This window comes from Symphalangus syndactylus, chromosome 24, assembly GCF_028878055.3.
Source record: "Symphalangus syndactylus isolate Jambi chromosome 24, NHGRI_mSymSyn1-v2.1_pri, whole genome shotgun sequence".
Lineage (NCBI taxonomy): Eukaryota > Metazoa > Chordata > Mammalia > Primates > Hylobatidae > Symphalangus > Symphalangus syndactylus.
This window is the reverse complement of record NC_072446.2, coordinates 60,537,306-60,564,412: the sequence shown is the minus strand read 5'-3', so window position 1 is coordinate 60,564,412 and position 27,107 is coordinate 60,537,306. Positions and strand designations below refer to the sequence as shown.

The following is a 27,107-nucleotide window of genomic DNA, read 5'->3' as shown; positions in this document are numbered from 1 at the left end:
CATTTTATAAATATCAACTACACCTAGTCATTGAGCCAAACATAGCTGACCATTCTTCACTTGGGTTACATGAGTAATTAAATGTTTTTTGGTAATTGATAGAATGCAGCAACTCTATTGATCTATCTGGTGAAGTGACCAGATTCATTTAGCCATAATCTAATTTTTTTTACATCTGTGGATAGTATGGGTTATATGTTTGAAAAAGAGAACAGGATGGATTTCATTAAGAATAAGGAGTTTTCCTATGCTATTTTCCTTAGAGCTAAGGTATCTTTGTTGACTTGAGGTTCCTGGTGCACAGTAATTGTTTGGTATCTGTGTTCTTTGGATTTATAACTAAAGTCACTTCTGAGTGTGAGATTGAAGTGGGCTTGTATAATTGATCACAAAATCGTTATGAGCGGGATTTCTTATGAAACTAAATGCCTTCATCAGAGTATTCATCATGCCTCCTATTCTGCTTACTTAATAAGATCTTTGCGATATGTTTAGTGATGAATGGGGGAATTACTCAAGTAAACAAAGCAGCAAAATAACTAGAGACCATGGAGCTTTAAATTTCAGAGATTTGTCAATTTACATATTGTAACAGCTAGGAGGTTTCAGACAATGCACAATCTTAATGCATTTTTCTTCTGATTTTGTTTTTCTCCTCAGTTATTCACATAAGGGCTATAAAAATTGTGTTTCATTTTCTGATGGACCATGAATTTAGCTTTTTTCCTTGGGTAGGAGATGAATTATTTGGAAATAATTAGATATGGAAACAGGTGACGGGGTTTTCAAATGAGAGCACTTGGTACTTTTGTGTGTTTGAAGAAACAGCAGTGTCATTTTCTAATTATTGTAATTTCAGCATTTCTTGACCACATGGCCAAACTTATCCATTTTGGTGCTTACCCTTTATTTTCTTCTTGCTTTGAAATGTATAAATATGGCAACTTCGATTTAAAGGATATCTTAAATTACCTCAAAGAAGCAGAAGAAAAACAAATAGCTAAAATAGCCAGCTTACAAAACATGTCTTTGACGCGTGTTATTTTCTTTTCACAACAACCTTATGAAATCTCTAAGGTAGATATATGTTATCTTCATCCGCACTTGCCCTCAAAAGGTTAAATGACATACTCAAGATTGGAAAGTCACAGAGCCAAGAGACTGACCCAGTTCTCACAACTCATTGGACGTTCCTCATTCGAATGCCACCAAGGCCAGAAAGAGAAACTCAGTTCCTTTAAAAGCCAGTTATCTTCAATATATTGCTTGGTCATAGTCAATGTTCCACACCTGGATTAACTGCTTTGCAAAAGTGTAGCATGTTGCATGTGTGAAAGCAAGTGTATCAGTGCATATCCATCATTTCCACTGAATAGGAATCCAAGGATATGCCCCACTGGAGGAAGTTTTCATGCGTCATCTTGGCATGTGATGGACATGCGCATAAAGTCATATCATCGACGATGTGGTGATGAAGAATAAACATGTTGGTCACATGTACAGCTCATTGACAAATTCTACTCATTGATTCTCTCTAGCTAAATTATTCAGAAAGTTATTTTCCATAGGAATTTTCTAATCTAGTGTTTTCTGCTTAATTCACTTGCCTACCCTGTCTTTGAGTCATTCTTTTGCTTTCATATCCTTTTATTTTTCTGCTAATTTCTTGAGTCCATTGTAGAAAATATAGATAATTTGGAGTGAGAAACTCAGTTATTGTTATTGCAACTGTAAACATATCCTGTGCTGATTCCCTTTTTAAAAAGATCCCTAGTTTCAATATTCTAATTTAAGCAAGTCAATTTGAACACATCAGGTTTTTCTAAATAAATGAATTACAATTGGGAGGTCATAGATAAAAGCTAAATAAATTGATTAGCAGTATTTTGATTTATTTTTTCCTCTGTTAAAACAAACAGACTAGTTTAAGGACTTACAAAAGAGTATTGCTTCTAATTGTTTTCTCTTCATTGCAGTATTATTTTGATGTTCTGATTGTTCAAGCTACTTATTCATTAATTCACTCATTTGATAAATATTTATTGAATCCCCCTAAGCAACAGATACTTTTTTATATTCCAGGGACAGAGCACTGAAAAACAAAATCCTTGCTTTGTCATATTGGTAGTCTAGAAAAAAAATTATGTTTGCTTAACATAAATTAAGCAAATAAAAAATAAGGAAATAAGAAAGTTCAAAGAGTGCTTTATAAAATAAAACAGGGCAATTGGAGAATGTGTTTTTAGGTAGACTGTGCTACCTAAATACCTAAGATATGAGGACATAATCTTGGAATACAGATTTGTACAATGGGAAGGAGGAAGCCAAGCCATATAGAGGTCTTGAGGTAAAACATTTCACACAGATAGAACCACAGGAGAAAAGCCTGGAAGAGAGAATGAGCTTACTGCTTGCTAGCAATGGTGAGACCCAATGTGGTTAAAGCAGAGAGACGAAAGAATGGCAGGAGACAAGTTTGGAGAAATAGACAGAGTCAGATTATAGGGTCTTGTGGTTCATAGAGAGACTTTGAATTTTATTCTAGTGGGTAGTTGTTGAAGTGTTTTGGGCAGGAGAATAACACATATAATTCACCTTTAAAAAACAAGCCTGGCTGCTCTTCCGAAAAGGGTATCTGATATTTATAAGATATCAGAGTAGGAAACGGCAGACCAATTAAGAGGATGCTGCAGTAAATCCAGGCAGGAGATGAGGGTGCTCTGGAATACAGTGATGGTAGAAAAGGAGGTAACAAGCATCACGTTTGGGGTAACCTTTGATGATGCAGCCAATAGGACTAGAGGATTGTTTTCTGTTAGGATAGGGTTATGCTGCAGTTACAAACTACCCCCAAATCTTGGTATCACAAACAGCAATGGTATGTTTCTTGCTCACACTGTTTGTACATTTTGAGTCAGCAGAGGGAACTGACTTACAAATCCAGGCTGACAGGCCGGGCGCGGTGGCTCACGCCTGTAATCCCAGCACTTTGGGAGGCCGAGGCGGGTGGATCACGAGGTCAGGAGATCGAGACCACGGTGAAACCCCGTCTCTACTAAAAATACAAAAAATTAGCTGGGCACGGTGGTGGGCGCCTGTAGTCCTAGCTACGTGGGAGGCTGAGGCAGGAGAATGGTGTGAACCCGGGAGGCGGAGCTTGCAGTGAGCCGAGATCACGCCACTGCACTATAGCCTGAGTGACAGAGCGAGACTCCGTCTCAAAAAAAAAAAAAAAAAAAAAAATCCAGGCTGACAGATACTTAACCGTGTGAAGTATCATCTATCACATGACAAGAAAAGATAGATAATCAATTCCCTTGTAGAAATGTTTCTACAAAGGAATGATGCATATAACTTTCGCTCACATTTCATTGTCCAGAAAAAGGCACCCAGGGACTAAGTTCCAGGAGACAAGAAAATGCAGCCTTTTTGTATGTTCAGAATAGAGCAAACTGAATATTGACAAAAATTAGTAATGTCTATTATAAATGTTAATCAAATGTGATATATGACAAAAATAGAAGAATTAAGGATGACAACTAAATTTTTGGCCTGAGCTGCTGGGTAAATTTTGGTGCATTTGCTGAGTTGAAGAATATTGGTATAAAACATGTTTATATGAAAAATATAAAGAAGACAAGAATTGTGTTGCCATGCTACAGATAGTTAAGTCTGAAATGATTTTAGGTATCTAATGAAGATTTCAAATAGACAATTGGCTCTTGGAGCCTAAAGCTGAAGAAAGAAGTAGGAAAGAAAGACCTGGTGATATTGATCAGATTACCCTAACTTTAACTTGGGTTTGGCCTCAGTTTGAGATTGCTTGCAAGAAAAAGGAATATAGTCAAAGTAGCTTACATGAAGGAGAATGTGTTGTATAAGTGAACTACATTTAAAAAAAAGTCTTGAAATCCAAGGGCCAGAACTAGAGAGCGGTCTCGTGAATGATAGAATCACAAACTATAAATCCAATAAGAACCGAGGTAGCTCATTTTCATTCTCTCCTACTCCATTTCTATGTCTATCTCTCCCATGTCTCTGTTTCATTATTATTATTATCGTGTTGCATGTTATCTTTTATTCTCATTCATCTGCTTACACGTGGCCCTATCATGACTGTGTCTGTCCATTCATGGGTCAATCAGCCCTGCTTGAGGCAAGGCCTGGGTTCGATGGATAAGGTTGCGTTTTCTGAAGCTCTTAGCTGGTCAGGTTCTCCCAAAATTTTCCTTTAAAAAACAAAAAAAGAGGAATCTATGTAATGTGAGTCTCCCATCAGTGCTCATACTTTTCTTATTCAGCTGAGTTTATTATTCAACATTCACAAATTTCATGGTTTGTGGCTTCATTCCCCATAAACAATTGATGCTGTCATATAATTGATGAGCTTTTACATTTCACCATTAACTTACTTCCTGATTTCTAAACCATCAGGAGTGTGCACTTTTTCTTTCCCAACACAGTAGTTGATTTGCTTATGTTTAATTTCATAAATCACCGCCAGCTGGTGTGGCTGGATACTTCCATACCCAGAGAGGTCTGACTAGAGTCCCAGTGGTCAGGAGGAGGAAAATCATATTCTGTTGCCCACCATCCACTTGTTTAATTTACCCAAAGTCTGAACTGCAAGGGCACAGCATATAGTTAAGAGGACTCAGAAACCCGAGGGGAGGAACGCTGCTGCACACACAGCACAGTGGCTCAAACAGTGGCAGCTCTAGCAGAAGAGCTAAAGCAGCACTTTAACAAAAAGAAAAAAAAAAAAGAAGCCTTCTCAAAAGGCTGTAATTGAGGCACAAAAATGACTTAGAACTGAAAAACATGATGACTCTTGAGTTGAAAATTTTAAAAAAACAAAAAAGAATATTCACTACTGAGAACTGAATTATTGCTATGAGAAGATCAGATAGATGAATTATCTCACAACACAGAAGAGAAATACAAAGAAATGACAGTCATGACTGAAGAGGTAAGGTGGCAGAGAAACCCAGGGATCAAACAGGAGGCAGGCAGGGTCTGAAGATTACCCACTGGCATTTTCAGCTAAATTATTAAGAACTTCTGAGTTCAGAAATCCAAAAGAAAAGAATATCAGAGTTGGCAGTGAAAATTGACAGCAGGTAGCATGATAACCTTTCTCTAAGTGCACCATTTTTCTCAAGTAGTAACTTTATTACAGAAATAGGTGAGCAAAATAAGGGACTGTTATGGAAATGAACAGTGGAAATGTGGCCTAGATTTCTAAGTTGGGGTGGCTGCTCTGTGTTATCAAATGCAGTTTCGTGCATTCCTTATTTTTCATGCAATCTAAAAATATAATTCTTTGTGGAATAGGGATTTCCCCACTCTGCAGCTCTGAGACCCCCTGCTCATATCTGAAAGTTAGCCTAAGAAATGTTTTTACAGTGCCTGTTCTATTGTTCTACCCCAGGGACTCATATGGCATTTGACTATTGCTCTCTGGGACAATGTACATATTTGCCATTTTTTCCACAGAAAAGTAGAACAGGATTCATTTCACCCTTCAGAGCCACAAATGTCCTGATATTGTGAGACATTTCCAAGTCATGGTGGTCATATTCAATATTTCAGATACCCCAAGGGAGCAAGCATCCTACAGCACATTAGCACCGTGTGTTCAGTTTCCCAGAAAGTCCTGCTAGTCAGGGGATACGGCTTCTAAGATGACGATTCTGAGCTGGAGGATCAGTGGATTTCCCAGGAACTTTTAGATGTGGAACCCTAAAGTACTGATCAAGGATTAGTTGTATCATGAAGGAAACCTGAACCCCTCTCCTCCTACCATCAATTATAAAGAAGCAGATAGATGGACAGAAGCCCAGCATTCTAGGAGGCTCTAGGTAAAGCTGTGGCCACCTGCAGCTATCCAAAGGGGAGGCCCTGGTTCCCCTGAGGCCCGACCCCAGCATCATCTCTGTGGGCTGTTGAGGATGGACTCCTTCCTGCTGCACTACTCCAAGGGAATTCCCTAATATCTTCCCTCCTATCTGTACTGCTCTCCTCCCCAGACAGATCCCATTGTTCTGGGCTGGGGACAATTCAATGGAGAAGTGTTTGTTTCATTTTTGAAGGCCTTTGGCTAGGTCACCTGCCTAGACTTGGAAATCACTGGCAAGGAAAAACCCCAGCTCTGCATTTTCAAAACTCACATGGGTTTTCTTTTGTGTAGGAGGAAGGTGGTACTTTTCTCTCCTCGCGTGCAGGGTTTGGGTCTTTGCCCGACATAATTTTTTTTAACTATGCCTTTAGCACAAACAGCTTGTTGTTCAAAATGTTAAATATCGTCTACTTGTCATTTAAATTGTTTACTCTGTGCCTTCAGAGGGAAACACAACACCTGCAGTATTGCTGTTTGTCACTTAAAGTAGCAAGCCTACAGATGTGGCAGGGGATCCTGAGATGCTGTATGTATGTGGCAGCATCGCTCTGAGACCGATGTACAGCTCTGCAATTTGATGCCGGCCAAGGCTCCCAGACCTTACCTAGTGTGGTCTGGACCTCCCGGTAAGATGCCGATAGCCAGAGACAAAATTAGCTTTGAGTTCATCCTTGATGTCCTTTGGAAGTAGAGACGTTGGTTTCTACTGCGTGGAAACAGTTAGCCTTGTCACCCTCCCTTGCCTTCCGATATTCAGGCACATAATTCACAAACTGCTGAAGAAGCTGAACATATTTCTCTACCCCAGAAAACAGAATTAGGAATCCACTGTAGAAAGGCACGTCCAGCCTCCTGAGTGGTTCAGATGCTGCTCTCATGCTGATTTGACAAGGTCGAGGACACAGCCACTTGTTTCCTCATTACTGATCACAAAGAAACCGTTGCACTTTAACTTCAGGTGCCAAGACTATTTTTTCCCCCTTCTTGGCAGAGGTCTTTGAGCATATGCAGTGTTAAAAATTGTTTGCCACTTTTATTTCAGCATCACGTTATGGATCACCAAAAAAACCCCAGTGTGGGGTGCCTTATGTCTCTGACATGAAACGCCTTAGGGTCTTTGTGATTCTTAAAAAGGGGGTTTAAACGAAACATGAAATCATGCTTACATTTATGATGGGAAAATTATATATTTCAAAACAAGCTCCAAATTCCTATGGACTATTATTTACACTTATGCAAAAGGCATAATGTGCCATCCTCCAATTCTATGCAATGCAGTGGTGTGGTTAACATTCAGAGACCTGGAAGGAGCAAATGAAATGCTCTGTGCTCTCTCTCAGGAATGCCTTTTTATGTCCACAAACATCATCTGAGTATCTATTATGGTCTTAGTTTTTGGTGGAATTTAGTGTTAAAATTTGTGCACTTGAAAAAATGAATTGCAGCTTTGAAATGGTCGCATCCTATGCAGTAATGTGGTTATGGTAATAATCATCATCATCCTAATATGCCGCTATAAAAATATATCCTTTGACTAGCCCAAACATGATGATATTCAGGTGGAGCCATGACGCTCATAGGCTGTGACAGCACTGAAGACAATTATTCCCAGATTTTGCAGATACGCTGTGTCGCTTTTGCTCTTCAAGAACCCTGATGACTTGCTAACATTTTATATTTTCTCTCTACCTCTTTATTTTTCTCTCCCTCTCTCCCTACTATTCTCTTTCTCTCTCACTCTCCTCTCTTCCCTCCTTTCCTTCTGTCTCCCTCCCTCTTTCTTCCTTCCTCCCTCCCTTCCCGCTTCTCTCAGTTCCCTCCTCCCTTTTTCCTTCCTTCCTTTTTCTTTCTTTCTTTTTCCTTCCTTCCTTCCTTCCTTCCTTCCTTCCTTCCTTCCTTCCTTCCTTCCTTCCTTCTTTCCCTCTCTCCTTCCTTCCTTTCTTCCTTCCTTTCTTTTTCTTTTTTATTTTCTTCTTTTCTTTCCTTTTCTTTTTTCTTTCTTTTCTCTTCTCTTTTCTTTTTCTTTCTTTTCTCTCCCCCACCCCTACCCAGACAATCCCTTATCACTCTGAGTCTGTCATTGTTGGGATTTGTGACAAGTAGTTATTGTTCTCGTGGTTAGAATAAAAGCTAAGGCCCAAGGAAGCTTCTCCCCTTCTGATGGGGGCGTGCCAGTGCTTGGTGTCACCATACACTGCCACACAAGAGTTTGCCAAGTGGACAGATCCACCGGCACTTCCAGCTTCACCCTGCTTTAGCATCTCTCACAATTGGCATAATGAGGTTTTGGAGCCAGAAACTAAAGCCCCAAGACAACATCAAAGGTTGCTTTCAGGCTCCATAGCCCTGTTGTGGTCGGTAGGAAGCACAGTGCATGGGAAAATATGTATTTTGCTGTTTCAGTTAGCTTATTACCAGTTACCCAGTGATGGGGAGGGCTCTAATTACACACTTTTAGGCGTTGAGCTGAGCTTGCCCAAATGCCCTGTCCCCCATTCTTACTCTGGTGGGGAGCTCATCAAAGTTCAAGAAATGTTTTGTTTCTTCCTAGTAGGGAACATCAGGCAATCAAGGCCTTGGGGTGCTTTAGGGACACCAACCTACAGTCCTATGTAGATTAGGGTGGCTTGCTGTCTTCTGCACTTGCATATAATCAATATACATCCTCCTCAGCCAGCCCACCTGAACCTAGTACTATGTCCATTATGCCCCATTGTATCTAGATAAACAGAATGGAGTGCGTAGGAATGCAGAGAGAACCTCGAAAAATACTCTGTTGGGGGTGAGTGGTTTGGGGGGTTGGGATTTTGTTTAAATAGGCATGGACGGTAATTCATATATACTGCCACTAGGTCTAGACCTTCTAGAAAGAGTTCTAGGAGATATAGAATAGGTACATGAAGCAGTCAAAGAGGGAAGAAAGAGGTAAGGGAAGTCAATATTTATCTGACTCCTTATGTGTCCCATGGCAGAGGCATGGCCCAAAGACACATTCTGTCTTCACAAAACTCTCTTCAAGGTAGTTATTTTAAAATCTTTAATTTCCTAGATGTGACAGTTAAAGGAAATTTTAAAAGTCAACTAATAAGGTACTTTCATATTCTACTATAACCTTGCTTCTGTGGCCTGTCTAGGGTTGGGCACCTTACCCAGATTTAGCCATACATGAGAATAGAACCAAAATAGGTTGATTAGGGTCTTTCCATGGGATTTCTTTGCCACCTGGAGTCAGGAATAAAAAATGGTGGTGAACCTGAGGGATGTGGAGCACAGCTACCGTGTTCCCTACCATTTTGGAAGGTTCTTCTTTAAGAAGATAATTTGAAGATGTCCCAGATTTGGGGGCAGTTGGCAAGAGTCACAGAACCCATTCTGTTGGCTCAAGTGAAGAACCAAAACTGAGGCAAAAAGCAGTATATTTTAGCAAAATGCAGTGGCCACCCATTTTAAGTTTTTATAACTCAAAAAATAATTTTTAACTAGAGAAAAGAAAAGGTTGAGAATCATTTGGAGGGTTATTTTTTTCAAAACTATATGCCTTAAATAGATTATTCTACTCCTTTCAGAGAACCTCTGCTATGTTGAACCACTGTTGATGATGGGAATATTTTACATCCTTCAAATGTGTTGGCTGGAAAAATATTTGAAAGTCACTGTCCTAAATAGTAAAATTAGTTAGAGTGCTTTTTATAAAATCAGTCTTTCAATATTCACTTCATACTGGAGGAACATCAAAAGATAGTAATTAACTAATTAATTAATTTTCTAATGGCTGTATTTTCCTCCTTCTTTCCTGCAACCTGGAGATAGGAAACACACATTAACAGAAGCCAGTGCTGAGGAGAGACTAAGAAATAGCATGAGACAGGTGAAATAGAAACTCTTTAAAATCAAACTTCAGGGTGCAGGTATTAAAAAAAGGAGAGAGAATGCAGTTTGCTCAGATGACTTGGCCAGGATGTTCCTAGGGTTGGGATTGGTATATTTGAAAAAGAACGGATCCCTTTGCAAAGTTTGGCTTAGAAGTTCCAAGCCTGCAGGAATGTACTCAGGAGCTCACTATGTAACAGAAGCTCATCTCCTCTTCCGTGCAGCAAGAATGGGAATCGTGGCTCCTAGAAGTAGAGTGGTAAGAGGTAGGGTGCAGTTATAACCACCACTGTGTACCCTCACTCCAAAGAGGAAGTTTGGTGTTCTAATCAGATTATTCCACACTCTTACGTAGCCATAAACAATTAACTCCATCTCTCTGGACTCAGTTTCTTCATCTGTAAAATAGGGAGGGTGGGCATGTCTCTTCTAGCTTCAGGATTCTGTGCCATTGATGTGTGTCTTCTGGAGCAGACCCACTGATGCACCCTGGCCATGCCTTTGCCCGTGTCTTCATAGCACAATCAGATCTGTAAGAAGGCTTACACTCTGTGATTCTCCAGGCTCCTCCAGTGGCATACCAAAGATGAAGCAACATTTGCATGTGCTGTCTGTATGCCTTTAAGATGATTACCAACCCCCATATGGGTGTATCTTTAGAGTTGATATTAACAACCTTGACCCATTTAGTGTAGAAGGAGGGGCTGCCATGTTGATTTTCTGTAAATGATCTGGATTATATGATGGTTTCAAAATAGCCAACTTTTAAAGCTCCTTATGAAATTAAATGTGCTGATTATCCAAATGATGTGACATTTTTATAAATAGAAAATAAACCTCTGAGCATGTGGTTGGATCTACATCAGACACAGGGATAAAAACAACACTGGGAGGTCCTATTGAAGGACATTCAAACAACCATTTTCTGGAGATAGAAGCATGCACCTTCATCCCTTCTAGGTAGGAAGGAAAAAGAAACCTTTTCCTTGTCCTCTACCTTGATGGACTAGGACTTGTGTGCTGCCCTGACTGAAGGGAAAATTAACAGTTTTGATACTGTCATCTAGCTCACCTCAGGGAAAAACAAAAAAGGCACTTTCCCTTTCTAGTGGAAGTAAATGATTTGCTTCTTGATGGGTGATGTTTTCAGCCAGGGTGCTGTTTCCGATAGAAGCTGTGACCAGAGCTGAACCATCTCATTGTTTCTCTAATCACATCTAGGCAAAGAGGTGGCTCCTCTGGAAAGACTAGACTCCTTTGATGATGCCATTATTACTCACTAGGGTAAGAAAACCAAATAGGTCTGGCAAAGCACTTGCTTCTCCAATTTCATGGCTCAACAGAAAACATGCTAGAAAAAACATCCGAAGAGTGTGGGTCTCTGGCCATGCACCATTGGAGGCTGTAACCCTGAGCCCAGTGACAGAAGGGCTAGCTAACGTGCTGTCCTGCAATCAGATTATGTTGTCTACATTTCTATTTATGAACTCCTTCGAAGTCCATGGCAGAAAGCCCCAACCTTTTAGTGAGGAGACTCTTCATTTGCAAGAAGCAGAGAATAGAAGAATATTGGGGGGGATCTACTATTAACTAAGTTTGTGTTGAATAGAAGTTACTAAAACCTGGTCAGATTCACATCTGTGATTCCAGGTTAAGGGCCTCAGGCAAGGAAGTGAAGCCCCAGATGGATCCTGAAATACTGGCCTTAGACTCGATTCCACAGCAAAGGTTGCAGCCACCCAGCGTGTGAGCTGCTGGGCAGCAAGGCAAGTGATGGCCAGCGACAGGAAGGAGCTATGCACACATATAGTCTCTGTCGTGTGCACTCTTGAAAAGAAGAGATAAGGAGAAAAAAAAATATTTAAATGGTATCATTTAAGTTTCACAATAAACCATTGACTGAAATAAGACATATGAATTCTCTTTTCTTCCAATTGGCCCAAATTCTCACATGTTCCTTAGCTTCTTTCTGCGTTGATGTGATGCTAAGCTGTAAAGACTTTTAGTTGTTGTCGCTTCTCTGACATTGCTCCGCAGTATAAGCCCAAAACTTCACCTTTTGCTCATGGGGTCTTTAAAACAAGGCCCAGCAGTCTCCCCTAAAGCTGGAGACAAAACTGGGTTTCCTGGACTTATTGAGATGTGATGTGTCAGTTTACAACATAGGGCCTTTCTGACGAATTTTAAAGAAAAATTTTGCTCATGTGAAATTTTCACTTTATGTGCTGACCTTAGAGCTTGAACATTGCACAAGAATAACTCAGCTGTATATATTTTGCAACATAAATGTTGCCTGTTTCAAACCAGCAGATTTCCCTTAGACTGGGCTGCTGCTTCTGCCCTGTTACCTACTGAAATACTCCCCTAATGACCAAGAGGTTGCTCAGCTTGTCAGTGAGACAAGAAGATTCTTGGAGATGTGACAATCATTCTGGACCTATTCCTCACCTGTAAGATAAGGTGAAAATCATCTAGGAAAAATCCTTAAATCAGATACTGGGGCATACCCTAAATCTACTGTATCAGAATATCTGAGAAGATAGTGGCCTATATTTTGAAAATTTCTTCAGGTAGTGGTTGAGAAAGATTAGACCAGTTGCTCTCAACAATCTTTATGGCTAAGACATACTGCAATAAAAACTCCCATTTGTTCTCTTCAATGAGGAAAAGGCTATGTTAAGTGAGAACTGTGAGAGTAAATCTTTCCTCTCAACCAGTTTACAACTGGCCTTCTAACAAGGGGTTAGGAGTCTAGGGTTGGGGCTGTATTGTCTAGCTAGTCCTGGGGTGGCCACAGCTTACTTCCTATTCACAAGCACTTGACATGGGTTGACCAGTAAGTGAGTTTGATGAAGTTTACACATAATGTAACTCAACCTACATTAAATATCTCTGGGAGTTGCTAGACAGCTTTTGTGGCACCCTGTACACAGGAGAGGCCTTTTGCCATCTTTTAGAAAGGATTTTAGTATATTCCCAATATCCTGTTGATAGTAATCATTGTCTCTGGATATTGCCTTTGATGCCTCTATGCAAGAGATGCATTTAATAAATTACTAAAAATCATTAACATATACAACTTAATTCTTCTTTGAGTACTTATTGTAGGCAGATTTGAAAATAAAGCCAACAGGGCTATCTCATGGATCTTATGTAATTATATTGGTTCCTGAAACAACTTTTGAGAATCAAGTACTCAGTCATCTGAAGCAAATTAATTCTCCCTGGACATGAAGGTGCCATTAAGCATGGCTGCAAGAGATGATTTTCTGGTTGGTACCCCGTTGTCCTTTACTGAAGCCTGTTTACACCACCCTCATGTGAATCAGACCCTGGATGTGGAGATATGTGCCACCCACGGTGCTTCTAGGACCCTCCGCCACTGGCACAATTAAATTTCTTTAAGGAATTAGGAAATGAACCTCTATATTAAAAAGGGATTCATTACTGAGAACACTACCTACCTTAATATTTTCTGCTGTTCAAAATTTTACTCTGAAAACAATTAGAGCCTGATGGGGTGTGCATTTGACAGTGCAAATGGAGCTACAAACGACCTGGGTGTGCTTCAGCTAAGCACAGGGCAGCTTAGGAATGTATTAAGTTGAGTAATTATCTCATATGTTTTTCCCTTGGGTTCAGTGACATCTACAAAGTTCATTTTTCTAAGTTCTTCTCTCTACAAATTTAAACTCAAGGGAAATAGGATCCATATGTCCCTGATTCATTTGCACTAACTCATCAAATGTTCTTTTCTTTATAACTTATTAGATGTCTACAGAGGATTTCAACTGTTTTTTATAAGTTCTTTTAAGCCTTTTTGTCTAGAGGCAGGAAATGGCCATTTGCCAGCAGCAAGTGAACCCCTAAATAGTCACGTTCTGTTCAGGAGGCAAAGGAAAAAGAAAATAAATCCCCTGTTTATTAAGTACAGCCAGGTAATGGTCTTCTTTAGAGGGGGTGATAAATGTATTCTCTGAAATGTATTATTAGACTTGTTAAATGTGTAATTAAAGGAATTCCATGAAGTTGTTGCAGCAGGAATGGGATTTAAATTGCCCCCAAACCCCCTTCCACACACGCATTATTACTTTACCTGTGAAAATCTTAAAAGCTGTTGATTTACCCAGCAGCTTAGAGCCTTGAACTAAGTGAAACATGAAATATCTTCAATATATGTACCAGAGGCTGTGTGTGTGTGTGTGTGTGTGTGTGTGTGTGTGCGTGCACATGTGTGTGAGACATTGACAAGAGAAAGACTGATATACTCAAACCCTGCATCATACTGTTTTTCATAAATTTCCATATTGAATTCAAGAGACCTCATTTTCAGGATTTAAAATAATGTGGCATCTTGCTTCATTACCAATAAAAGTAAGCTTTTTGGCCTACCAATAATACCCCAGGGTAACTGGATTTCAAAAGCAAATCAACTTGAGCTTGATCTTTCACTAACTAAAAATACAGTCATGTGCCACATAATGACATTTTTTGTCAATAACAGAACACATATAAAATGGTGGTCTCATAAGATTCTAATGAAGTAGAAACATTCTTTTCACCTAGTGATGTTCTGATGATTCTGAACTGATGTGGGCCTAGGCTAATGAGTGCTTATGTCTTTGTTTTTGTAAAAAAAAAGTTTTAAAAGTCAATGAACAAATTTAAAATGTTAAAAATAGAAAAAACTTACAGAATAAGGATATAAAGAAAGAAAATATTTTTGTGCAGCTATAAAATGTGTTTCTATTTTAAACTGTGTTATTACAAGAGTCAAAAGTTTAAAAAATAAAAAAAACAATAAGTTAAAGTTAATTTATATTAAGGAAACAACATTTTCAAATAAATTTAGGGTTGCCTACGTGTAGTGTGTATAAAGTCCACAACAGTGTACAGTAATGTCCCAGGCCTTCACGTGTACTCACCACTCTCACCCACTGGCTTTCCCAGAGCAACTCCTAGCCCTGCAAGCTCCATTCATGGTGGATGCCGTATGTAGGTGTGCCATTTTTTCATCTTTTCTACTATATTTTTACTGTACCTTTTCCACGTTCAGATATGTTTAGATACACAAATACTTATCATTGTGTTATAATTCCCTACAATATTGAGAAAAGCAACATGCTGTACAGGCTTGTAGCTTAGGAGCAATAGTCTGTACCATATAACCTAGGTGTGTGGTAGTCTGTGGCACCAGATTTGTATAAGTACACTCTATGATGTTCAAACAATAATGAAATTGCCTAATGACACATTTCTCAGAATGTATTCCATCATCAGGCGATACATGACTGTATATAAATGAAAAATAATCACAGGCGTTGAAATATTGAGTGCTTCCTTTGTCTTAAGTACCTTACTTGAATTAAATAATTTAATTATCACAAAGATCCTATGTTACAGTCATAATTATTCCCCTTTTTTGATGAGATGAGAAAACTTAGACTTTAAAGATCATACAGCAAATAAATGGCAGTTGAGCTTTTAATTCAGAATTCCAAGTTCATAACTACAGTCATCAAAAGCATTGTATTTTCCCTTCATGATAAAAGTGAGCTACCATATCAGAGATCTCCTTTCAATGCTTACGAATCTCACTACAGTCTAATTCAGATCTCTTCTAGCATTATCCCATGTCACCCTCCATGCTGCAGCTCATATGACTTAGAAAGAGTTGCTTGGTAATTTATTTGTGAAACCAAGATGGCAGGTCCATGGTTTGGTCAACTTTTATTGTCTTGCCTTTAGCGCAATGCCAGGACCATACTCACTGCAAGTTGAATGAAATAATTTACAAATGGGACCTTTTATTATCCAGCCTGCTGCTCTTATAAGCTCCTAAGCCTTCATGTGATTAGAACTAGAGCTGAATAGTCATTTGTGGTATCAACATTTCTAAGCCATGGATATTTCCATTAGTTCATTAGTCAAACATGATCAAATGATTAACAAGCCCAGGAAATTTCAAAATCTCCCTGAGAGTAGGTAGACCCTAATAGTGACTAATTTATCAGCGATCAGTGCTGCCTTTGTTGCAAACACATGGTTCTTGAGATTACAGATTAAAATCTGTACTTACTCCTGTTATCTCTGCTCAAATACTGCATCTTTGGTGAATTTTTCCTCAGCCTTAGGAAAACTTCCCTTCCGAATATCACTGTCTTTTACTGTGGTTGTGGATGTACCTGTTAGCTTTCCCACTGACTCAAGGACTGCAATTGTGTAAATTCACCCATGCATTGTTTTTGTTTTGTTTTTTAATCCAAGGAGCCTGGCACATAAAAAGCTTTGACAAAAATGCATTGAATGAACGAATGTTTTGAATTGTTTCTTAAATGATGGAGCTAAGCATGTACAAAGCCAGTGTATCTGTCTCATACAGATGAAGATTCAAGCCTTGAACTCTGTTCCTATCCTCAAATGAGGAAAGAGGCTGAAAACCAGCCCTAGTGTGCAGAGATCCAGCCAGACTCTGGACGTAGCCCAGGCTTGGAGAAAATTCTACCCTGCTCTTTCCTTTATCTTGGACAGATGGCAGTGTGCTGGAGCTAGGCAGCTTTAGACTGTTGTCTAAAATGGAAAGCTTATCCTAAGGACAAATTGGAGAAAGTCAAGACTTCAGAAAGCTCAGCCCCAAGCCTGAGCTTATGGTCTGTTGATCTATAGCTGATGGGCACACTGCTTGCCACCTTTGTCTGCTTTGCTTTCTATTTTCCTGCAAAGGCTTGTGTGATTTTAAACACCAGACAACCTTGGTCTTTAGGTAACTGCATTATCCTTTTTTCAGTTTATCTACTTTTAACTTTTCTCTCTTTTTTAAATCCACTCAACATTGTCAACACTGTCAAAGATGTCAATGTTTTCATTTCCAGTTCTGATACTATTTTTTAATTGTCATGTATTTCCACATGTAACCTGTTTCTGAAAGGAAAATATGCCCTTCAAAAAAATGTTGGCAGCTTAGATTGCATGTGTAATTCTTTCAAAAGCCTCTCAGTCTTTATTTATTTATTTAGCAAATATTCACTGAGTAGCCAGTACGTCCCAGGCATTGCACACTGTTTATACAAAAGCAGTTGATATGCAATTCCTGTCCTAAGAAAGCTTACAGTCTGATGGAGAAAACACAAACAGGCAATGATCACAGGATAATGTGGAAAGTGCTAGGATAAAGGGTGCCCAGGGCAGTGCGGGTGCTGGGCAGAGGACAGAGTCAAGGAAGACTCTGGGTGTGTTCTGGTTTGAACAGAAGGTAGAAGGCAGCCTGAATGTTTTTCCTGGGGCTTTTTCTTTTCCTTGGGAGTGAAATCCAAATGCCTGTCTTACCACAAGACCAAGAACACGTGATCCTCAGTCCACAGACTCAAGAGGTCTCAGAGAGTTTGTAGATTTGGGGCAAAGTTTACAGTTATTTTCACTAACCTCTAGTTAAAATTTAGTACTTTCTCCCATCATGACTGTAGCCGCAAATCACAGTGGTATCAGCAGTCTTTGTGACTTTGTCATCAGTAGAAATCACAGATATTTCCTATCACATAACAGTTGTTGCAGAGATCTCAAAACACTACTTACGCTCATCTTGACTTTGAATTACGGTAGACCCACCGTAAGATCTTCTTTCAATGTGTTCATAAGTAGTATGCATCCTAACCACATAACACATTGTTTCCTTGTAAATGGTGTCTCAAAAAAAACTGTTTCTTTTGTAATCTTTTGTATTTTTATTTATTTAAAAACCATATTCTGGGAAGGATCCATAGGTTCTGCTCAACTACTGAAGAGGTCCATGTTACTAAAAAGTCCCTGTGGCTACCATGTACCGTTTCTCCCTTGCTCCTACCCTCCAGCCTCCTTGGCCTCTGACTCCACCCGTCACCCTCATGCTCCAGGCCACCACCACATTTGCAGTTCCCCCCACTTATAAGGCTCTTCCTAAAGCTCTCTGCTTAAACTGGCTTATTTTATTCAGGTCTTATCTCACATTGCACCTCTTCACAAAGACCTTTTCCTGAACCCCCACACAAAGTAGACCTGCCCTCCTTTCACTCTCCCTCACTTCACCATTTGATTTTGTGTATGATTCATCGCTACTGGAAAAGTGTATATGTATTGGTTTATCAGCTCTCATCTTACTAGGGTGACACCTGTATCAGAGAAAGGACTTCAAATGGCTTCTTCTGTTGCATATTCCCAGAACATTGAACAATGCCTGGAAGGTAGTAGGAGCTTAATAAATGTTCACTGAACAAAAAGTAATAAATGGGTGAATGGGAGGGGGAGTAGAGAAAGGGGTATGCCAGACAGCAATCAGCGACAAAGATGCGGAGGTGACAAGAAGCCTGAACCCAGGAGCATTTACTGCAAAGTCTGACCGCAATGGGCCCCTTGTGCACAGGGTCCCTTGGCCCTCTCACTCTTTCCTGGCCCCTCAGCAGAAATAAAACAGGCTCATAGGACTCTTTTTGACAAGAGTAGAGAATACAGTTTGAAGAACTCATAGTCTTAACAGATAAACCTGGAAAATGCTAATGGAGTAGGTTGCCGAGCCATTTCTTATTGCCCAACCCTGCTGCCTCTTTCCCCTAGTAAAGATGAGCAGACATGATTTGCATAACGTGCAGGCACAGACCATCAAAAGTCTGGAAATGAATAGAGCTGGCAACAGACATTCTTTTCAAAGACATCCACAATAAAACTAGACTCCTGAGAGAACTTGCAGCATACAATTTTGGGTGCCCAAAGAGCATGCTTTATGAGGGAGGAAAAAGGTAATGGGGTCATTGTTGCCAGAATGTAGTGTCTTGACACACAGTTTGAGATGTCTGAATCTGACATTTAATAGCTGAGATGATAGTGGTCAAATACTTCTTGAGGTCAGATTCATGCAGAGTTCCTGAAAAGGTGAGAAATCACTGAGATCTGTAATGACAAAGCTGATGAGAAGATTGATGAAATGGTGGTGGCAACAGGACAAGTCTTCAAAATAGCTTGGGAATGATTTATTTTGTAGCAGCAGAGCCAACTGACAATAGCAGATTGCTAATTAAATACCAACCACTGGGAAAATACCATAAATTTCTTTTGGCTCAGTATTGGCAATTGTGTACTTTTAAGCAGAGGCCAAATTGTTTTCCAGGGAGTGCTTCATTTTAGACCTAAATGTTATGGGCCCCCTTCTCTTTTTGCTTTCCCTTCAACCTCCAGCATATTTGATTTAAAAGCAGAAAGGAGAAGAGGGAAGAAGAAAGAAGGGGAAGAAGAGATTGAAGAAGAGAAAGAACAGGTGGGAAGATGGGAAGAAAGAGGGAGGAAGAAAGACACTCCCAAGTGTCCTAATAACATCCTATCAGAAAGGCTTATGGCCACGTGCAGTGGCTCACACCTGTAATCCCAACACTTTGGGAGGCTGAGGCAGGAGGATTGCTTGAGGCCAACAGTTCAAGAATAGCCTGGGTAACATTGTGAGACCCTGTCTCTACAAACAATAAAAAAAGTCTCACTTTCATTCTTTTCCAGTCTGTGGCTAATTAGGAAACTATAATAACTATGATTTATTGAGAACCTATCATAAGATTGGTGTTTTGCTAAGTGTTTGTGTTCAGTAAGAGTTAACATTTACTATTTTCTATGTGCCGGACATTGTGCTAAGTGTGAATTCTCACCAGGACACTATGAAGTAGGAACTGTTAGCCCTTTCTTCCTTCCTTCCCTTCCCCTCTTCTTTCCTTCCTTCCTTCCTCTTTTTTTTTCTCTCGCTCTGTCGCCCAGGCTGGAGTGCAGTGGCACAATCTCAGCTCACTGCAAGCTCTGCCTCCTGGGTTCACACCATTCTCCTGTCTCAGCCTCCCAAGTAGCTGGGACCACAGGCGCCCACCACCAGGCCCAACTAATTTTTTTTTCTTTTTTTTTGAATTTTTTAGTAGAGACAGGGTTTCACCATGTTAGCCAGGACGGCCTCAATCTCCTTACCTCGTAATCCTCCTGCCTCAGTCTCCCAAAGTACTGGGATTACAGGCGTGAGTCACCGTGCCTGACCATTTTTCTTATAAATGAGTAAACTGAGGCAGGTAGTCTTGTTTGAAATACACTGCCATTTTTTAATGAGTGTGAGAATTTCCATAAAACAATTTTTAAAGAAACTTTTTACGTGAAACGAGTTGATAAGAATTATAGTTTGCTAAGAAATACAATGGAGGCAATTTAAGGAGAATCTGTAAGATAAATAAGTCTTGTATTTAAATTGACTGCTGGCTACAGTTAGGAAATAAAAGAGATGGAGTCTTACTCCTAAAGTGAGTAAAGCGTGAAGTGACCTCAGTTTAGACAGCAGTTAAGATGGGCTTGAAGAATGAGGTTAGAATCTGGTACCTAGAGAAGCCTTATCTCCCTCTGTCCACTCTCTGGTTTGCACTAGGTTGGAGAAAGCCATTCTTGGAGTCAGGGATTAATGAATGTGGGAATGCAGAGCAAAATGAGGTTGCTCTCCCCAACAGTTCCATAATCTGAACCTCTATAGCTGATTGTCAAGCGCTGACCTGCAAAGGCTTTTTTGGCAAAGTCGAGGAGAAGCCTAGAACTCCATGCAATGCAGAGGAGTCTCTTCTGTTGGAGTTAGGGGAAGTGGCAAGAACAAAAGAAGCACTGCAATCAATTCCAACAAATAAAATGAGGACTGGGAATAACTTGTCATAGAAAAATGAAAACTTATAATAGAAAAATGATTAGTGATGAAAATATGTAAATGTTTCTTTAAATGGCTTTTTGGATAGAAGTGATCTATTTTTTTCAGTTAATGTAGATTACCATTTGGTGGTATCATGAAGCTTTTATGTTTAAAATCCACACTGGGAAAGGACTAAATAAAGTTCCACATGGATGTCAGGAGAAGAACCTGTCTTATAAAGTTGTGAAGTGCGTAGATTGGGGAAAATACCCGCAGGGGGTGGTTATGGCATGGAGACCTTCCCCAACATGGTGGAACCACACTTCCTGGAGTGAGTCAAAGCGCCAATGAACCAAAGTGAATGCAGTGATAACTGCGAGAGCAGGCCATCCATCCCTTTCACCCTGGGGTTGATGACTATAGCGATGCCAGCGTGACACTGAAAACCAGGACACATTAACACAGTTGTCACCCCTATGTTTAAAGCTTAAGAGGGGCCTAGAGCTTCAAGATTCCCTTTAGTAGCGAAGACCCCCAACTGCCATGAGAATTAATCCTGTGTAAAGCTGAGGGTAGAGTGAAGAGAGGAACTGCAAGATCCCATTGGCTGTAGGGTATACCAGGTCCCTCTGTGGCACTACTGAGAGTCAGACGGGCCCCTGATGTGCTGCATACCTAAGAGACGAAACACGTGTGTGAAACAGCAGATGGGGTTTAGATGTTCTCTGATCAAGTTCCTTCACTTCAGTGTCTCTGACAGAATCCCTGGCCTGTGCCATAACAACATCCACACATTCATCTTCCCACTACTTCTTGATAATGAGTTTGAAAACTTGCCCATGGGCTGCACATAGATCTCATAGAGTTCATGGCGGAGCTGCAGCCCTCAGCTTCAGCCGGGCTTTCATTCTGTTTCTCATAAGATACATTTAATGGCAAGTGGGTGTTTAAACCACAGGGAAAGGACAGCAAGAACAAATATATAATTAGACATGTTTCCTGGCTGTGCGCTTTGTGGATAAGCCTGTGGGTTTTCTCCTGGGTGACTTGCCCTAATTGTGTCATCAGCTTCCCCCAGCAGACAACTGGGCTGAGTTTGATCCATGAACTTGAAGCTCGAGGTGAGGAATCGTGCATCTCCAAGAGCAATTATAATTATAATTAAGAGTGGGTTGGTTTTCTTTTCGGTTTGCCTTCTCGTTTCTCAGTGAGCATGGCAGGGATTTCCATTAATAATAAAGACATTCTAGAGATGTAGAATTAGGAACTGGTTGACTCTGGTTAATTGGCATATTATCGTATTCCCATAAATTCTGTCTGGGACTGCTGTGAATAGATTTAAAGCTACGAGGAAGAAATAAAATATACAGCCCTTTACAATGAAGTTGTTTTAAGCTTGAAGCTTTTGTGTTTTTAGTGACTTTGAAGCTGGATAAGTATTAACTTGAGTATTTTATTGTGGAGAATACTAAAGTAATGGACATGATAAGAGTTTCTGGTGGATATTCATAAACTGCCTTTGGATCTGGGAGACAGTTTTATGAAACTGTGTAAAAATGAAAATAACAGTATGACACACATTCACTTTCTGCCACCTCTTGGGTAGTCCATTCTCCTCATTTCCTCTCAGAAAAAGCAAGATTATTGATGGTAAAAACCCAACTATATTTATAATTGGGGTATGCTAATTGCAGTATTTTAAAGAAGCTAACACAGCTCAAAATAAGCAGCATTTTCAATTTACAAATAGTGATAACAAAGATTACATGGGGATTTTCTTTGAAGCACAATTTACAGTGGATTTTAGTGAAAGTTGAAGGAGCCAAGTCAGTTCTTATGCAGCTTATAAGTGTGCTTTAATTGGCACTATCTTCAGGCCACAGGCCCTTCGGTGGTAGAAAGAACACCAGAATGGGGTCAGCGGGTTTATTAACTGGAAGTTTTTGGACTTAAGTTCCTGAAGTCTCTATTAGTTTGCCCATCTTTGAAATGGGGAAGATAATGTATAACTCACAAGGCTGGTGATAATATTCATATGCAGGGTCAGGACTAGGGTGAGGTCATCAAGGTGCTTGGGATGCACAGTTTAAGGAGGCAGGTCTCAGCCGCCAACTCTGTGCTTGCATAGCCCTTGTATTCTGCACCCCACGAGCCTCCTTCATCTCTCTCTAGTCCTAGTGCTGTAAAAGAGGTAGCCCTATTACCATGCCTGGATCATATGGAGGCTCAAAATAAAATGTTTTTCTGCTGTTTTTCCTGTCTGCCTCATAGATATCTTTTGAAAAGCACATAGGGAAAAATAGAGAAATGTATTCGTGCAGTGCTCTACAAATGTTAGCTGATACTAAACCACACCAAATCACTATTAAACCCCTGCTACATTTATTAGTTGCGATGATGTTCTCATTAGCAAAGATATATGTGTGTGTATATACATACAATAGATATTATGGTCGTTTGAAGAATTTCAATGAAAAATGTGTATTACTGTGTTGAGAGTAGCCCTTTAAAGTAGGATCATATTTTTTCCTGAGGACAAATTATAAACTCTGTGAAATTAGGGATGGTCTTCTCTTGCCTTGTTTAATTTGACTGCCAGCCCAGCACCGTAAGTATATAGGCAAATTGTATCAGAAAATTAGTAGGGTTGGAAAAATAAATCAGAACTGAACATTGTTCTAGACTTGGATAGGCTTCAGCTGGCAACTGGTGCTAACTGCTGGCTGGCTGGAGACAGCAATGGGCATGGCAAGGGTTTCTGGTAGATATACATAAACTGTCTTTTGGATCTAGGGGTCGGAGAGTTTTATGAAACTTTTTAAAAGTGAAAATGATGGTATAACACAAATTCACTTTCTGCCACCTCTTGAGTAGTCCATCTGTCTCATTACAACTCCAGCAAAAGCAAAATTATTGATGATAAAAATCCAACCATTTGGACAATTACAGTTTAAATTGGGGAAGATGCGTAAGTAGACAGCTAGAGGGACTGGTGTTCTTACCACCCAGAAACTGGCTCATTTGGGTGAGAAGGGCAACAAAACCAGCCATCTATGGCAGTCTCTGGCTAAGCCTTAAGCACCCTTTAAAGAGGTTCTACAAGAATTGCCTGACTCCATATGATTTAAAAGCTAAATTTATTCAGAGAAAAGAAAGATTTTTTGCTGAGGGAAGGAGGTTGCCGTGTGTTTCATCACATGAGTCGTGGCAGATAATTTGGGTTGAGTTCAAACACAATGCACTTTTCAAAATGTAAATCTGTGAAGAAAAGCTGAATTTTTAGAGCCATCACAGTTTTAGAAATTTTATGCTGTAATCTGATTTTGTAGTCAAGGTCAGTGGCTAAAGAATGCTGTTGGAAGGGCCTAGTCTGGGTCAGACAAAGGACTGATTTGGGGAAGATTTGGCTGATGTCTTCTTTTGTGTAGGGAGAGTTATTCTCTCACTGGGTTTTCTGTGCACCAGTAGGGAAAGAAGCTGCACACACATGGTATGTGTGTCTGTTCTACTCCAAAACCCATCCCAAGCTATGCTGCAGTCCTTAGTGAAACGGAGAGATTTTGATGAGTCACTAATAACTGGTTTCCTGGGACTGGTCATTTAACATATACGAGCACATTCAGATTTCTGCTGTGGTTTAGAACAGGCTGGGGAGTGAAAACCTGCCCATGTCTCTGTTTCATACTGTGGAAAATGTTTGTCTTCATTCTTTCTCCATAGAGAGGTGGTTTTCATGATCGATGGACAATCTAAAGTCTAGAATAATAGTAGCTATCATGTCCTGAGCTTGTGTAGCTATCATGTTCTCTATCTTGTGATGTGCCAGGCCCTATTCCAGGTCCTTCATGTCACACCAGCCTCATGATCTAGGTGTTCTCTTGTCTTTATTTTCTAGATCTAGGAACTGTGGCACAGCTAAGTTCCATGCTCAAGGTAGTAAACGTCACTGCTGTTTGTACCTCACCTGGGCTCACACTCATCCTGATGCAGTAACTTGGAAATCCTTTGTCTGTGTGCACATTCATGTTTGCTTTTGAAGAACATTGAAGAGATTCTACTTTGAACAGAAAATGTTTACACTGAGGTCTTTTCTCTCTGTTGAGTACTAAAAGTGAGGGCCACCAAGGCAAAGTGACAAGTGGTGCCAGGCTCTCAGATTTGATGCTTCTGCTTGGGGTAGATTTGTGAGGGGATCTCAAACTCCAGCACTTTCAGGGGCCAAGGCAGGCCACATGAATGAGTGAAGCAGGCTTGGCAGAGACTCCACTAAATTGCTAGTGTCCCTTGGATGCAGCTGCAGACACTTGTTGCCAGGAAGGATTAGCCAGGGTTGCCTCATAGTTTAATTTTTCTGGAGAAGTCAAGCATTGAGATTAAAAAATTTTTGTTACAAATGTTGAGAGTTAATTTTAAAACTTTTTTAAACAGTACAAACTAACCCAAACATATCTATGGGCCAGATATAGCTAATGGGTTGTCATTTCTATACAATTTCTGTTCTAGGTGAATGATAAGTCACCTACAAAAGACTTTGGTTTCTTGATCTTTCTGTTAGGAGGAAAAGGAGCTCTCACCTATGGGAACTCCCAGGACTGGGGATTTGTATAATAGAGGGACATATTTTCTGTGTAGTGCCTAGGTATAGCCCTGTACACTTTCTTATCTCTCTGCACTATACAGTTCCTTGAGCGCTAGCTACATGTAGCTATTTTAATTAAAATTAAAACTAAATAAAATTAAAAGTTCAATTACCTACTTTTACCAACCACATTTCAAGGACTCAATAGCCACATATGGCTGGTGGCTACCATATTGGACAGAGCAAAGTAGAGCATTTCTATTGTCACCGAGGTTCTACTGAATAGCCCAAGTCCAACTCTAGATTCTTAGGCTCTGGCAGCCCAGGCTATCTTACAACTAAGTGTTCTTTCTGGTATTGGCTCTTCCTGGTATTGGCCAACAGTTACTGTGATTGCCCCGGTGGCGTAAGCTTGTTTGTGTTGCTTAGGTCTCTCCATTAGTCCAAAAATATCTCAGCATTCGGCCATTTCCAGGTGCCTTACTGTTGGCTCGTAAAGATGTGTTCGGGGATGATGTTTGGTCACCAAGGAAGAAAGGAATTCTTGTTACCGCTCACACTTCTCCTTCAGACTATTTACTGCCATTATAGTGTTATATTTGTTGGGAAGTGAGTGCTTACTCTCCACTGGAATCCCACTAAGAGCCCCAAGGAAAGGGATCATGTGCTTGCCATTTTTTCTTTGGTGTCCTACAGAGTTCTTGGCAAAGTGGGCAGCCACAACTGTTGCATAAAGTTAAGCCCTGGGTAGGATAATTTTCCTTTACAACAGTGTCCAGTGTAGGCAAAACATCATTCCCAACAAGAAAAATGGCACAGCTCAAAAAAAGTAATTTCCATCATGTGTTGGCTTATAACGTGCCGTGGTGAGATTCAGAACCACACGGTCCCTGTTCCTTTCATAGGAATGAACCCAAAGCAATTGAATGCAGAGCTATCAACATGAATAAGGGCAACTCAACTAGGACTTTCTCATGCATCCAGCATTAAAGAGTTTTTGTTAACATCCACAGTAACTAGTGAAACTTTGTGTGAAAACATTCACAGTAACTAGTGAAACTTTGTGTGATTCTGAGGGCACACGTTAAAAGGTGGTTTGGGTAGGCTAATTATCCTTTTATCATCCTTTTTGGTGTTATGACCATTTAACGTCTTTTTATATAAACTTAAATATCCTTTGCTCACACAATGATCCAGACAGCTGGATACTCCTTATAGAGTAGTCAAGAGTATTCAGAGGTCCCTCCTCAATATCTGCTGGTTGCCATGGCTGAGGATCACATCCAATCTAAAAAGCTGAGTATTCTTGGGACAAATTAATACTGATGGTTAGAAGTAAAACAATGGACTAATAAAATAAAAAGATGTCTTTCTTTAAGTTTTCAAAAAGAGAAAATAGATTTTTCTTTATTTCAGAAAAGGAAGGATGTATGGCATTACTATAAGCTCCACAAAGGCAAGGACTATGGTTTTGGGGACTGTCCTTAGAATGTCTATCCTTCAGGTCCATCTCGTGAGAGTCTTTAAAAAATATATCAGATGCTGTGGCGGACACCAAACAAATTGTATCCCTCATTCCCCGGCTATAAGTTAGATAAAATAAGCTAGCTGGACCCCAAATATCTGATCTTTTGAAACAATTAGATGACAATGATGGAATGATATATAATTAGGCATCACCAAAAATAGTTCAGGTATAACATAAATCCTCTAGAGAGTTGAAGAAAGATGAGAATATTTGGGGCTAAACCGATGAGGCAAGGCTTTATGGAAAAAGTGAGAAAAATTGACACAAAGATGTGAATAGGTGAGAGTAGGAGGGAAGTCATTAACATTGGAGAAGAGAGAAAAAGGAGACTGAATCCTGGTGTGAGCCAAGTAGCAAGAATGAGTAGACAGGATATGTTTATAGAACAGTAATGATTCTGATTTGACTTTTTACTGAAAAAAGGTGGGTTGACTGTTTTCAGCCAATTATATATGAGATGCAGAAATTGGATCTACTAACTTGATTTAGCCAGCAACACATAGTTAGAAATGAGTAAAACCATATTGGGCGTGTGGGGGCTCTGCCTGTGGTAGTTGACACTTCTTTT

The 27,107-nt window shown here is 40.0% G+C and overlaps 1 protein-coding gene across 7 annotated transcripts in view; it reads left to right on the top strand.

The window, feature by feature from the left end:
* The window catches only part of MACROD2 (mono-ADP ribosylhydrolase 2), a 2,104,525-nt gene that overhangs the window by 1,536,583 nt on the left and 540,835 nt on the right, over nucleotides 1-27,107 (top strand). The window lies entirely within an intron of this gene.